This window comes from Carcharodon carcharias, chromosome 1 (assembly GCF_017639515.1).
Source record: "Carcharodon carcharias isolate sCarCar2 chromosome 1, sCarCar2.pri, whole genome shotgun sequence".
Classification (NCBI taxonomy): Eukaryota; Metazoa; Chordata; class Chondrichthyes; order Lamniformes; family Lamnidae; genus Carcharodon; species Carcharodon carcharias.
In genome coordinates this window covers 207247592-207263705 of record NC_054467.1, presented here as the reverse complement: position 1 = coordinate 207263705, position 16114 = coordinate 207247592, and the positions used below count along the sequence as shown (strand labels likewise).

At 45.8% G+C, this 16114-nt stretch overlaps 1 long non-coding RNA gene across 1 annotated transcript; it reads left to right on the top strand.

Moving 5' to 3' along the window:
* Positions 1–9817: 9817 nt before the first annotated feature.
* LOC121280076 lies at positions 9818–15827 on the top strand. The gene is made up of 2 exons (XR_005943535.1): positions 9818–10382; positions 15380–15827. It is a non-coding gene; the product is annotated as an uncharacterized LOC121280076 (long non-coding RNA).
* The last annotated feature ends 287 nt before the right edge of the window (positions 15828–16114 follow it).

Sequence of the window (16114 nt, the reverse complement as noted above, 5' to 3'; positions counted from 1 at the left end):
GTAATGAAATTTTACTATTCATTTGCCTGAACACCAGAGTTTCTTTGACTTCCACTGTTCCTAGCTTTTCTCCATTCAGAAAATACCCTGTTGAATCGTTTTTAGGTCCAAAGTGACCTCATCTGAGATGACGAGGTCTTGGGGTGGCCATGAATATGCGTTGGAGAGTTACTATGGAGGGAGAGATTAAAGGCGACAAGGGGGCAGTAAACTCAAAGGAACCAGGACACAATCAAATGGCCGGAATTTTCCAGCACCCCCGTTGCAGATCTGGCAATCCATTGAAATCTCCATTCACATCGGCGGAACTGGACAATCCCGCCGGTGTGAGGTTTCTATTCACATCTTCTGGGATCACCGGCATGAGGGGCTGCAAATTCTGCCCAAAGTTTCAATTATCAAAGATGAGGAGTTGCTCAATACGGATGCTCAGCGTGGAAGAAATGTGACGGTGTCTTGGCAAGAAACACAGGATGGGTGGTGGGGACCTATCCTAGCAAAGAATTCAATGGCACCTATTCATTTTTTTTGCGTTTTGTTGAGATGACTATGTGAGGCTGGAAAGAGGCCATGTGTTTTATTAGTAAAACAATAAAGAATGAAAACTCCAATTCCTGGAAATCTGAAACAAAAACAAAAAATTATGAAAATATCAGGCAGGTCAATCATCACTCGTAAAATAAAAGCAAAATAGTGCAGGTGCTGGAAATCTGAAATATTAAAATATGCTGGAAATAATTAGCAGGTTAGGTAGCATCTGTGGAGAGAAACAGAGTTAACATTTCAGGTTGAGACAAAGTCATCACGACCTGAAACATTGAGCGGAATTTTTCCATCCCTCCCGCAGCGGGTTTCAAAGAGGATGGGGACAGAGAATCAAGCGGGAGCCAAAAAGTCAGAAACCCGCTGGTGAAAAACAGTTTGCAATTCTCCCGATGGCAGGTTAATGGTGGGTCAGTTAACCCGCTAACTAGTGGCTTGAATGCCATTTGCATTCATTACCATCCCATGAATGCTCAATAAAACAGCTGCACGCCAGAATCTCCTCACACCTTCCAATCTTTCCAGCGGGAAATTGTGTTGGCCTCAAACCTGTTTGAAAATGAGTGGCGTGCACAACTCGGGACAAAGATGATCGACGATGGAAGGTCAGTGGATGTTATATACGTGGATTTCAGTAAGGCCTTTGACAACGTCCCTCATGGCAGACTGGTACAGAAGGTAAAGTCGCACAGGATCAGAGGTGAGCTGGCAGGATGGATACATAATTGGCTTGGTCATAGAAGACAGAGGGTGCTTTTCTGAATGGAGAGTTGTGACTAGTGGAGTTCCGCAGGATCAGTACTGGGACCTTTGCTGTTTGTAGTATACATAAATGATTTGGAGGAAAATGTAACTGGGCTAATTAGTAAGTTTGCAGACGACACTAAGGTTGGAGGAGTTGCAGATAGTGAAGAGAATTGTCAAAGGATACAACGGAATATAGATCGGTTGGAGACTTGAGCGGAGAAATGGCAGATGGAGTTTAATCCGGACAAATGCGAGGGAATGCATTTTGGAAGGTCTAATACAGGTAGGAATTATACAGTAAATGGCAGAACCCTTAAAGTGCATCGATGGGCAGAGGGATCTGCATGTACAGGTCCACAGGTCACTGAAAGTGGCAACGCAGGTGGATGAGGTAGTCAGGAAGGCATATGGCATACTTGCCTTCATTGGCAGGGGTATTAAGTATAAAAGCTGGGAAGTCATGCTGCAGCTGTATAGAACCTTGGTTAGGCCACGCTTGGAATATTGCGTGCAATTCTGGTCACCACATTACCAGAAGGATAATGAGGCATTGGAGAGGGTGCAGAGGAGGTTTACCAGGATGCTGCCTGGTCTGGAGGATATTAGCTATGAGGAGAGGTTGGAGAAACTCGGATTGTTCTCACTAGAGCGACGGAGATTGAGGGGTGATTTGATAGAAGTTTACAAAATTATGAGTGGCATGGACAGAGTAGATAGTCAGAAGCTTTTTCCTAGGGTGGAAGAGTCAATTACTAGGGTACATAGATTTAAGGTGAGAGGAGCAAACTTTAAAGGAGATGTGCGGGGCAAGTTTTTTACACAGAGGGTAGTGAGTGTCTGGATTCGCTGCCAGAGGAAGTGGTGGAAGCAGGTACGATAGTGGTGTTTAAGAGGCATCTTGACAAATACAAGAAAAGGATGGGAATAGAGGGATATGGACCCTGGAAGTGCAAAATGTTTTATTTGACGGGCAATATGATTGGCGCAGGCTTGGAGGGCCGAAGGGCCTGTTCCTGTGCTGTACTTTACTTTGTTCTTTGTTTACCTTCAGGGCTTGCAGACATCCAACAAGAGGAAGATGATGGAGCTCTACAGCTACCGGACCCTGAAGGTGGTGGGTGGAGCCTCATCCACATGGCTCCTCCTCAAAACAGCTTTTGGAAGATGGGAGGTCTCCACAATGCAGCTTTGACTTCACTGATGATTCAGACTTTCAGGGGCTTCGCTGAGGCTTCGGACCATCTTCCATCATGGGCTCGAATGCACTTCAAGGGGCTTCAGCATGGAGGATGAGAGCCTCGAGCTGTGGGATGGAAGGCAGCAGGAGGTACTGATGGATGGCACAGTGTGAGGGGTGGTGGGGGGGGGGGTGCGCGGGGAAATGTATAGGCTTGAAGGGGATGGGTAGATGTTCAGGTGAACAAGCTCACAGGGAGGGGTCAGTGGAGTTCACTTCTGACTCCTGGATTGCAAACTCAGGGTGGGTGTGATAGGAGGGGGTGGTTAAGGTAACAGAGAGTAGACTAAGCCAGTAGGGTGGGAGGGTAAGGGTTCGTTGGTGTTAGGTGAAGGGATGGCATTGGGACACAGAAATAGACATGGACATGGGGGTGTGGGTAGGAAGGAGGAGGTTGGAGAAATCAGATGAATGGGGCTGGGATGCTCTGGAAGGAAGGGAATGTGCATGTTCACTTGGACATCCTGGAAGGAGAAGGGTTCAGGCTGGAGGGTGACAGTGGGTAGGTTAAAGGTGATGCTGGGGGTGGGTGGCCAGTGGCAATGGGGGAAAGGACATGGGTGACTGGGGGAGGGGAAATGGTGGGGAACTCATGAAGAAAGTCATGACAACTATGATTCTAAAATCGAAAGTGAGCAGAGCCACATGTTGGATGGGCAGCATGCACGGGAGTTGGGTTGGTGCGTGGGTGGAGATGCAGGTCACCTCAGCCGGCCAACAGCAAGGGAACCACAGCAGGCATTATTGAATATGCTAGGGACTAGTGGAATGGGTTTGATGGATGAACGTTTCGCGTGCACGGGAGAGTGCTTACACAAGGCTCTAAGAGGCCCTGCTACAGAATCTTCTCCCTGCAGATTTAGTCATGGGACCAATTGCATTCAGGAAAACTGCTTTGGCGGAGGGGGGTGCTGGCCTCGCAAAGCCTTTAGAAGGAAGCTGAAAGAAAACAGTAGACAATTAGCATTGAAAGTGATTATATTTGCAGATGTTCAACTAGTGACAATTATTGCCTTCACCCATGCAACAAGCTGTGATTAAAATGTTTTGATTTTTCAGTGCTATCCTGACATCCACAGCAGGGTTGGCGGCAGCCTGTGGAGTTGTTTGCCCTCTTGCCTTTGAAGAGTTTGGCGGTTGTCCCTTTTGAGGGTGAGATGTATGTGTTTGACTGACGTTTAGATATGCTTCCTAGGCCTTTGACTCCGCCAGCTGACGAATCAGTTCCCGAGCCACCAGGCCATTTGGGCCTATACTTCCCTGTGCATAATTAATGAGCTTCCAAGCGCGAAATCAGGCATAAGTTCCCACCATTCCGAGCAGCACCCGCCACAGTACTTAGTCTCATAAATGGAAAATTCTGTCCATTAACTCTGTTTCTCTCCACAGGTGCTGCCTGATCTCCTAGCTATTTTCAGCATTTTTTGTTTTTATTCCTGTAAAAGAAAAGACAGGTTTTGGTGTTTGTGTGTAATCAGTTGTTTTAAGAAAATTCACATCTGGCTAGAGTTACTCATTTTGAACCACATTCAGTTCAGAACCCTGGATGAAACTGGCCCTGCCTCCCGTACAACAGCAACTTGCATTTATTTAGCATCTTTAATGTAGTGAAACATCCCAAGGTGCTTCACAGAAATGATTATCAAACAAAATTTGACATTGAGCCAAAGAAGGAGGGATCAGGTTTGGTGATGAGAAATGGTTTAAGGGGTGTCTTAAGGGATAAGGGAGGAGAGGTCGAGATGCAGTAAGATTTAGGGAGGGGATTCCAGAGCTTAAGGCCTAGACAGCTTGAGGCCCAGCCACTAATGAAGCAAAGAAAATCAGGGATGCACAAGAGGCCAGGGTTGGACCACTGTGGAGATTTTGGAGGTTTGCAGTGCTTAAGGTAATAGATGAGAAGGGATGAGGCCAGGAGGTATTTGAAAGTAAGGAGCAGAATTTTAAAATTGACGCATTGCTGGGCGAAGAGGTTATGTAGGACAGTGAGCATGGAGGTGATGGATGATCGGGACATGGTGCAAGTAGGATACGGGCTGCAGGTGTACAGGTGGCAAAGGCATGGATGAGGGTTGGCACAGCAAATGAGTTGAGGCAGAGGAGACGGGCGACGTTATGGAGCTGGAATTATGCAGTTTTATAATGGAGAAGATATAGGGTTGGAAGTTCATCTCGAGGTCAAATAGGATGCCATGGTTATGAATGGTCTGGTTCAGCCTTAGTAAGTGGTCAGAAAGGTGAATTAAGGCTGTGGCTTGGGGATGAAGCTTGTGGTGAGAACAGAAGACAATGACGCCGTCTTCCCAATAATTAATTGGAGGAAATTTCTGCTCATCCAATACTGATGATTGGACAAGAAACATGACAAGGATAGACCTTTGAGGGTCTCTAGGGCTAAAGAAGCAGAAAAGAAGACTTTGGAGGTGATTCTTTACCAATGACAGGATAGATGGAATTGAACCAGTCGAGAGCTGTTCCACCCAGCTGGACAAAGGAAAAGAGGCATTTGAGGAGGACGGTGTTGTCAACCATGCAGATGAGAAGGGATACTTTATCATGTTTACAATCACATAGTCATGTCATTTGTGACTCTGGTAATGGGGATAAGGGCCATTTTATTACTGTGGCACGGTTGGAAAGATGATCGGGAGCAGTTCAAACATGGAGTTGTGAGGAAGATTGCCAGGAATTAGGGAGGAGGCAGCATCTCTAAATACTTTGAAAGGGAAACAGAGGTTGGAGGCTATTTCATCTTCAAGTTACTGAGATGACATTTTCTTTGAAAATTCATTCAAAGGCAATATTCAAAATCAACACCCACAATTTGCTCCTATGGCGCCTTCAGCTGAACTCAACCTCACTGAAAAATTTTAAAGTGGACCATTAAACTCATCTGCTTTACCTCTTCACATAATTATCTTTCACCTAATTAGCTTTTTAACATTTGGTATACACAGAATGAATTACACAGACCTATGGGATATGACTTATTTATTCATTATATGAACTTGTGTGAGTCAATTTTCTGCTTGGTGGAAACCTAAAATGGGTGAGTGGGAAAATCAAGCTGCAAGCAGCTTTGGTAGCTCCCCAATGAAAACATGCTGCATTTCATTTTGTGGCCAGTCCTTTGACTGGTGTGAAGTGCTCTCAAATGTAATAGGGGGAATTTTAACTTGAAGCCACGTTGGGACAGGGTGGTGTGTTAGCATGAAAGAGACTTGAAAGTAAGTACAGTGCATCTGTCAGTGGCTTTTTAACACAGCCACTGTATTTGCATTTGATTTCCAGGTTTTACAACCAATTAGATTGAGCTGACATGATGACAATCCATGCCAATTGATGTAGAATCCAGTACATAAAAGGTCACTGCAAAGAAGACAGTTGATGGATCCTGTAGGAGGAAGAATAAAAGAAAGAACTGTGAGGGTGGAGTCCTAACATTCCGAGTCTGTCCCTGTATTATTGCTGGGAGATGTAAAGGCCTGCAGGGAAATACTGTCACATAATGCTGGAAAGAAGAAGGAAGCCAGTGAAAACAAGAAGGTATGATTGGAGATTATACAGGTGGAGAGCAGCTGTGGTATTACGCTCCTTGATTCAGTGTCAGAAGTAGTTTAATGGCTTATCAGGGCAGGAAAGGTGAGTACAGTGATAATTTCAACTGTATCCTGGTGTACATCATACCAAACCCCTCAGCCTTCTCGAGCTAACTCCAGCACATTGCTCCACACACTAAATGACTTCTTCACATCACCACCTGTCCATCCACCACTAACAATCTCTTATTTTAATGCAATGTCGCACTTCTCCCTCATAGTCAACCTCAACAAATGTTATTTGTTCATCTGTTCAACTAATAGGTGTCTTCTTACCCTCCTTGCAGGGGAAGAGAGCACAGATCAAGATGAAGAGGCAGAGAACCAGAAGTGGTCTCACATTTAATATCTGCAGAGGAAGAGGCGCTGAAGATCAGCAGACTCTTAGCACATCTGGCTGTTCGAGATCAGGAGAATGGGGCCTCCCAGCCACTTGGTGACAACACCAAATATCACCAGCCACATGGCTTGCAACACTCACTCATGTTGACTTGATGCCAGTAGCGAGTAAAATGATCATTTAACACATTCTTACCTTGTCAGGTTTAATTCATGTCCTCAATCTGGCACAGTGCCTTCAAGCATCCCACAGGAGGTTGGCCAGGAAAAGGACAACAAATCCTCAGAACAGGTTGCACACTTGTGAAGGCACACCATCACAGAACTCATGCAGACCATGCACCAGCTCAGATACTCACACTTTGGTGGGACTGACAAGGAAAAGAGTTGGATTTTCACCTGCTGACTCATATATCACAAGTGAACACAGCAGATGGTAGAGACAGGGATTGCAGCAGGGAGTCCTCATTGGAGGGCATAGGATAATTCAAGCTCTGCTCAGCTGTCCATATATGCTGAGCTTCAGGGGCTGTCAAAGGAGGAGATACTTCTGGAGCAGCAGCAAGGAATGAGCAATATCCTGGCAGGAGGTTCCAAACACACTGTGCATCCTTGCAAGGAGACTGAATCAGAAGATTGGGGGTTCAATTCCCAATCCAGATCTTGAGCACAAAAATCAAGGCTGACATTCCAGTGTGGTACTGAGGTTGGATTGTTGGAGGTGCTATCTTTTGGTTAGATGTTAAACTGAGGCCCTGTTTGCCTTCTCTTGTGTTAGGGATCCCGATTTATTCATTCAAAGGCAATATTCAAAATCAACACCCACAATTGGCTCCTATGGCGCCTTCAGCTGAACTCAGCCTCACTGGAAAATTTTAAAGTGGACCATTAAACTCATCTGCTTTACCTCTTCACATAATTATCTTTCACCTAATTAGCTTTTTAACATTTGGTATACACAGAATGAATTACACAGATCTATGGGATATGACTTAGTTATTCATTATATGAACTTGTGTGAGTCACATGGATTGTCATCATGCCAGCTCAATCTAATTGGTTATAAAACCTGGAAATCAAATGAAAATACAGTGGCTGTGTTAAAAAGCCACTGACAGATGCACTGTACTTACTTTCGAGTCTCTTTCATGCTAACACACCACCCTGTCCCAATGTGGCTTCAAGTTAAAATTCCCCCTATTACATTTGAGAGCACTTCATACCATAGGACTGGCCACAAAATGAAATGCAGAGATAAAAACAAAAAAACTGCGGATGCTGGAAATCCAAAACAAAAACAGAATTACCTGGAAAAACTCAGCAGGTCTGGCAGCATCGGCGGAGAAGAAAAGAGTTGACGTTTCGAGTCCTCATGACCCTTCGACAGAACTTGAGTTCGAGTCCAGGAAAGAGCTGAAATATAAGCTGGTTTAAGGTGTGTGTGTGGGGGGCGGAGAGATAGAGAGACAGAGAGGTGGGGGGGGGGGTTGGGGGTGTGGTTGTAGGGATAAACAAGCAGTGATAGAAGCAGATCATCAAAAGATGTCAACGACAATAGTACAATAGAACACATAGGTGTTAAAGTTAAAGTTGGTGATATTATCTAAACGAATGTGCTAATTAAGAATGGATGGTAGGGCACTCAAGGTATAGCTCTAGTGGGGTTTTTTTTATATATAATGGAAATAGGTGGGAAAAGGAAAATCTTTATAATTTATTGGAAAAAAAAAGGAAGGGGGAAACAGAAAGGGAGTGGGGATGGGGGAGGGAGCTCACGACCTAAAGTTGTTGAATTCAATATTCAGTCCGGAAGGCTGTAAAGTCCCTAGTCGGAAGATGAGGTGTTGTTCCTCCAGTTTGCGTTGGGCTTCACTGGAACAATGCAGCAAGCCAAGGACAGACATATGGGCAAGAGAGCAGGGTGGAGTGTTAAAATGGCAAGCGACAGGGAGGTTTGGGTCATTCTTGCGGACAGACCGCAGGTGTTCTGCAAAGTGGTCGCCCAGTTTACGTTTGGTCTTTCCAATGTAGAGGAGACCACATTGGGAGCAACGAATGCAGTAGACTAAGTTGGGGGAAATGCAAGTGAAATGCTGCTTCACTTGAAAGGAGTGTTTGGGTCCTTGGACGGTGAGGAGAGAGGAAGTGAAGGGGCAGGTGTTGCATCTTTTGCGTGGGCATGGGGTTGTGCCATAGGAGGGGGTTGAGGAGTAGGGGGTGATGGAGGAGTGGACCAGGGTGTCCCGGAGGGAGCGATCCCTACGGAATGCCGATAAGGGGGGGTGAAGGGAAGATGTGTTTGGTGGTGGCATCATGCTGGAGTTGGCGGAAATGGCGGAGGATGATCCTTTGAATGCGGAGGCTGGTGGGGTGATAAGTGAGGACAAGGGGGACCCTATCATGTTTCTGGGAGGGAGGAGAAGGCGTGAGGGCGGATGCGCGGGAGATGGGCCGGACACGGTTGAGGGCCCTGTCAACGACCGTGGGTGGAAACCCTCGGTTAAGGAAGAAGGAGGACATGTCAGAGGAACTGTTTTTGAATGTAGCATCATCGGAACAGATGCGACGGAGGCGAAGGAACTGAGAGAATGGGATGGAGTCCTTACAGGAAGCGGGGTGTGAGGAGCTGTAGTCGAGATAGCTGTGGGAGTCGGTGGGTTTGTAATGGATATTGGTGGACAGTCTATCACCAGAGATTGAGACAGAGAGGTCAAGGAAGGGAAGGGAAGTGTCAGAGATGGACCACGTGAAAATGATGGAGGGGTGGAGATTGGAAGCAAAATTAATAAATTTTTCCAAGTCCCGACGAGAGCATGAAGCGGCACCGAAGTAATCATCGATGTACCGGAGAAAGAGTTGTGGAAGGGGGCCGGAGTAGGACTGGAACAAGGAATGTTCCACATACCCCATAAAGAAACAGGCATAGCTGGGGCCCATGCGGGTACCCATAGCCACACCTTTTATTTAGAGGAAGTGAGAGGAGTTGTCGAAGGGTCATGAGGACTCGAAACGTCAACTCTTTTCTTCTCCGCCGATGCTGCCAGACCTGCTGAGTTTTTCCAGGTAATTCTGTTTTTAAAATGAAATGCAGCATGTTTTCATTGGGGAGCTACCAAAGCTGCTTGCAGTTCTGCTGAAGGGTCATGAGGACTCGAAACGTCAACTCTTTTCTTCTTCGCCGATGTTGCCAGACCTGCTGAGTTTTTTTCCAGGTAATTCTGGTTTTGTTTTGGATTTCCAGCATCCGCAGTTTTTTTGGTCTTATCCCGATTTATTGTCGAGCGGGGGGCCGGGAACTACAGATCCCAGCATGCACTAGGGTGGGGGGGGTTTCTCCACACATGCGCAGATCCAGTGCTTGGAGTTCCTCTAAGTGAGAGAGCGGCCCAATGTGCCTGTGTGAAAAAAATACAGAAAACGGCGCAAAAACCCTGATCACAAGGCCCAGAAGGAGAGCACCATACTAGAGAAGAGTCCCAGACAGGGGCAGGCAGAGGTCCCAAAGAAGGAACCCAGAGAGGGAATCCAGGGAGAGGGAACTGAGAGAAGGCCCAGAAAAAGACAGAGAGAGAGGGAACCGAGGAAGGAGGCTCCGGGAGGAGGAAACCAACGGTAGAAGTTACCTGAGCAAAGAAGGAGATTCTCAGTAGAAAAGTGCTGCTGTTGGCAGGCTTCAACTTGCGAGGGCTTGGGAGAAGCGCTGGAGAGTGAAACAAGCAGTGGAATGCTGGTGATTCCGTGCTGTGGGCCATTGAGGCAAGGGTAACCCTTTGGAGCAGCATTCTGCTCAACATGACTGAAGAGGTAAAGTTGTGCTTATGAGAAAAGCTGCTAAAGTGCAGACTCAGGGATCCAGGCAAATGGAGTCCTGGGAGACGAGGTGTGACTGAAACCCTGTGAACTGAGGCATCTTTGAGGTAAAAACAAAAAAAACTGCGGATGCTGGAAATCCAAAACAAAAACAGAATTACCTGGAAAAACTCAGCAGGTCTGGCAGCATCGGCGGAGAAGAAAAGAGTTGACGTTTCGAGTCCTCATGTTGAAGGGTCATGAGGGCTCGAAACGTCAACTCTTCTTCTCCGCCGATGCTGCCAGACCTGCTGAGTTTTTCCAGGCATCTTTGAGGTAGTCTGAGTCAGATTGACTTTTGGCGAGAATTCCAAGTCTCAATCTCTGAAAGGGAAGAGTGAAGACTTGCAATTTCTCATGAGGGAGACAGAGATTTAATGGGGTTGTGCAACTTAGTAAACACTGATGTCTGGTGGGTTGCTGAGAAATCTATGTGGTCTGACGGTTGCATTTGCTATTTATTATACAGTGTTATGTGTTTGATTACAGTTTGTCTGTTAATTCACATGTACCTGATGTTCATTTGAGTTGGGAGTATAAAATAGATATTGTAAATTGTTTTGCTTCTCTGGCTTTGTATAATAAAACTTATTTTGTTTGTTCAGGAACTGTGTAATCTTGTGGTTTATTCTTTCAGCAATTGTCTTCGGATCAATAAAGCACCCCAGTCCCCGCAGTAAAGGCAAAATACTCTTTCATACTCTTACACCCTCACCTCAATGAATTCTGGTTACGGCACGATGCTGAACTCTTCTTCCCCCGCCTTCGTCTCCGTGCTCACTTCTTTGGATAGGAGTCCACCGCCTCCAGTATTCGCCCTCCACCTGGACCCCTCCCTCTGGCCTCTTACCTTCCCTTTTGATCTTTTCATTGAGAACTTTCAGTGTGACATCAGCCATCTCAATGACTCTGCTCCTCTTACCCACTCTAACCTGTCTCCTTCTTAACTTGCCATGCTCTGTTCTCTCAGGTCCAACCCTGACTTTGTTATTAAACCTGCCGACAAGGGTGGTTCTGTTGTTGTCTGGCGCACTGACCTCTACCTTGCAGAGGCTGAGCGCCAACTCTCAGACACTTCCTCCTTCCTCCCCCTGGACCATGACCCCACCACCGGACATCAAGCCATTGTTTCCAGGACTGTCACTGACCTCATCTCCTTTGGAGATCTTTTCTCCACAGCTTCCAATCTTAGTCTCCCAACCTCGGACAGCCCACTTCTACCTCCTGCCAAAAATCCACAAACAGGACTGTCCCGGTATACCGAATGGATCAGCCTCTTCTTGCCCCACGGAACTCATTTCTTGCTATCTTGACTCCATTCTCTCTCCCCTTGTCCAGTCTCTTCCCACCTACATCCACGATTCCTCTGATGCCCTACATCATGTCAACAATTTCCACTTCCCTGGCCCTAACCGCCTCTTCCTTAACATGGATGTCCAATCCCTCTACACCTCCAACCCCACGAGGATGGTCTGAGGGATTTCTGTTTCTTCCTTGATCAGAGACCAGAACAATCCCCATCTGCCACCATTCTCCTCTGCCTGGCTGATCTTGTTCTCTCACTGAACAATTTCTCCTTAAGCTTGTCTCACTTCCTCCAAATAAAAGGTGTGGCTATGGGTACCCGCGTGGGCCCCAGTTATGCCTGTCTCTTTATGGGGTATGTGGAACATTCTTTGTTCCAGTCCTACTCAGGACCTCCCCCACAACTCTTATTTCAATACATTAATGACTGTTTTGGTGCCACTTCATGCTCTCATCTGGACCTGGAAAAATTTGTCAATTTTGCTTCCAATTTCCACCCCTCCATCACTTTCACATGGTCCATCTCCGACACTTCCCTTCCCTTCTTTGACCTCTCTGTCTCAGTTTCTGGTGTTAAACTGTCCACCAATATTCATTACAAGCCCACCGACTCCCACAGCAGCCTCGACTACAGCACCTTACACCCTGCTTCCTGTAAGGAATCGATTCTATTCTCTCAGTTCCTTCGTTCCTTCGCATCCATTGCATCTGTTCTGATGATGCCACTTCTGAAAGCAGTGCTTCTGACACGTCTTCCTTCTTCCTTAACTGAGGTTTCCCACCCACGGTGGTTGACAGGGTCCTCAACCGTGTTCAATCCATTTCCCATGCCACTTTCATCTCCCTCCCAGAACCATGATAGGGCCCCCCTTGTCCTCACTTTTCACCCCTCCAGCCTCCACATTCAAAGGATCATCCTCTGCCATTTCCGCCAACTCCAGCATGATGCCACCACCAGACACATCTTCCCTTCACCCCCCACTGTCAGCATTCTGTAGGGACCGTTCCCTCCGGGATACCCTGGTCCACTCCTCCATCACCCCCAACACCTCAATCCTCTCCCATGGCACCTTCCCATCCAAGTGCAGAAGGTGCAATGCCTGCCCCTTTACTTCCCCCCTCCTCACCGTCCAAGGGCCCAAACACTCCTTTCAAGTGAAACAGCATTTCACTTGCACTTCCCTCAATTTAGTCTACTGCATTCGCTGCTCCCAATGCGGTCTCCTCTACATTGGAGAGACCAAATGCAGATTCGGTGACTGCTTTGTGGAACACTTTTGGTTTGTTCGCAAGCATGAACCAGACTTTCCTGTCACTTGCCATTTCAATACACCATCCTGCTCTCATGCCCACATGTCCGTCCTTGGCCTGCTGCAATGTTCCAGTGAAACTCAACGCAAACTGGAGGAACAGCACTTCATCTTCCGACTAGGCACTTTATAGCCTTCCAGACTTAACATTGAGTTCAACAACTTCAGACCATGAACTCTCTTTCCATCCCCACCCCCTTTTGATCCCCTTTTTTCTATATTCATTTTTATTTCTTAATTTTAATTTTTATTTTTTCCCACTTATTTTCATTATTATTATTTTTAAAGTTCATTTCCATTTTTATTCATTGTTTTATCCCCAGCTTTTAACCTATTATCCTGGTCCTGCCTTTATCACATTCTGCTTTCCACTGTTAATGTCACCATTAGCACGTCCTTTAGCCAGACCACCATTATTAACAGCCCTTTGACCTTTTGTTTATGACATCTTTTGCAATCTCGCCTTTGCCTCCACCTACCGCTGGCCTTTTACCCGGCTTCACCTGTTCCACCCTCCATAAACAGCATATATTTCACCACATCTCTACCTCCCTTTAGCTTTGAAGAAGAGTCATACGGACTCGAAACATTAACTCTGTCTTTCTCTCCACAGATGCTGTCAGAGCTGCTGAGGTTTTCCAGCATTTTTTGTTTTTGTTTCACTCCCCGCGGTGCACACCAGGCATGAAAGGCCTCAATGGTGTTGTTATCCCTTTTACTCTTTTGAGTAACCAAATAAACTAAATTAAAGAAAATGAGGGACAAAGTAAGAAGCAGCCCCTTAAAGGGGTATTGCAAAAGGAAAAACTCATCTTAAATGAAACTTACAACATCAAATTAAAATATGGTTCGAGGGATCAATAAAGCACCCCAATCCCTGCAGTGCCCACCGGGCATGAAAGACCTCAACGGTGCTGTTATCCCTTTTATACAACCAAATGGGTACTTAGGTTGTTAACTAATAATTAGCAATTGAGCTCCTTTAACTGTTTCCTTCCCCGACACTCCTGAGGTCCCCTGTATCCCAGATGCCAGTCTTCAACCAATTTGTTTAACACCATATTATATCAAGAAACAGGCTGAAGGCAAAGGCTATGGGCCCTGACAACATTCCAGAAATAGTAGTGAAGACTTGTGCTCCAGAACCTGCCGCGTCCTTGGACAAGCTGTTCCATTACAGTTACAACACTGGCATCTACGCAGCAATGTGGAAAATTGCCCAGATATGTCCTGTCCATAAAAAGCAGGACAAATCCAACCCGGCCAATTATCACCCTATGAGTCTACTCTTGACCATCAGTAAAGTGATGGAAAGGATTGTTGGCAGTGCAATTAAGTGGCACTTACTTAGAAAGAACCTGCTCACTGATGCTCAGTTTGGGTCCGGTCAGGGACACTCAGCTGCTGACCTCATGAAAGCCTTAGCTCAAACATGGACAAAAGAGCTGAACTCAAGAGTTGAGATGAGAGTGACTGCCCTTGACATCCAGGCAGCAGCATTTGACTAAGCCCTAGCAAAACTGGAGTCAATGGGAATCAAGAGGAAAAGTATCCACTGATTGGAGTCACATCTAGCACAAATATTGTGGTTGTTACAGGTCAATCATCTCAGTCCCAGGACATCACTGCAGGAGTTCCTCAGGGTAGTGTCCTATCCAAACCATCTTTAGCTGCTTCATAAATGACCTTCCCGTCATCATTAGCTTAGAACTGGGGGTGTTCGCTGATGATTGCGCAATGTTCAGCACCATTCACGAGTCCTCAGGTACTGAAGCAGTCTATGTTTAAATGTAGCAAGACCTGGACAACATTTATGCTTGGGCTGATAAATGGCAAGTAACATTCGTGCCACACAAGTGCCAGGCAATGACCATCTCCAACAAAAAAGAACCTGACCATCTCCCCTTGACATCGCTGATCCCCCCACTATCAACATCCTGGGAATTACCATCGACCAGAAACAGAACAGGACTAGCTATATAAATATTGTGGCTACAAGAGCAGGTCAGAGGCTGTGAATTCTGTGGCTAGTAACTCACTTCCTAACTCCCTAAAGCATGTTTACCCTGTCATGACCATGGATCCTATCCCCGAATAACTATTGACAAAATGAACTTTTAATGTGTTTTTTTTTAAAAACAAAAAAGCAAAAAGCTGGGTGAGACTGTAAGATAACCACTTGCTAGAAAATTCTTATGTAAATTACTTGGTCCACTAGTTCAGAGAGAATGGAATGTTGCACCTAAAAGGTGTGACACTGTCTAATTCAGAGAGAGACACTTTAAAGGAAAAGGTACATTGCAAACTGAACTGTAATCTACTGTGGTTGCGGAGATAATGGCCATCTTAGCCAAAACCACCTCCTGTTGAGTTTTATCCCAGACTGTGGACATGAACTGAGTTGAAAAGAAAACAGATTTGCCTGAATAGAATGTTTTTTTTCCTTCCAGGAATACACAAGGAAAGCAGTTTAAGAAAGCCAACTGCAACTCTAGTTCTGTGTGCTACTGTGTTCTGTCCTGGTGTGTGTGCTGTGAAGGTCACAGCTGAAGGACACTAACTGGGCATCCTTGCACTTGCAAGTGAAAAAGTCTTCTTTCTCTGATTGCTGGAAGCAAGTCAGAAGTTAGCAAAGCGACAGTCAAAAAATTAACCTGCACAACCAAGAATCTCCAAACCAACTGCTCAAGTGCCAAAGTCCGTGCTACCGGAATCACCTAAATTAATAGCTGCAACATTTCACCATCTACTCCTCACAAACAAACCAAAGGACTGATTTGTATATCTTTTTAACTTTTACTTTTGGACTCAATTTCTCATTTTTAATCTGTGTGTATGTGTGTTGTGTTTTATTATTTTTTCTCGTGTTTTAGTAATAAATAAACTCTTTCTTTAATTGAAGAAAGCCTGGTTAAGTTGGCTCCTTTTAAACATAAATACATTTAGTCTAGGAAATGGTATCCATGAGGGAAGGGATCCTTTTTAAATTAATCTTCTTGTGACCAACCGAGGGGTTTGAGCAAAGAAAGGGAGCCAGCTCATCCCTCTTTACCCGGAAGCATAACAATTGGGGACCTTGTCCAGGATCAGAACAAATTGGGGAACCTTGCCTGGGGGCCGGTCGCAACAATTCTCTTCAAGGTACAAGTAAGGAGTGTAATGGAATATTCTCCACTTGCCTGAAT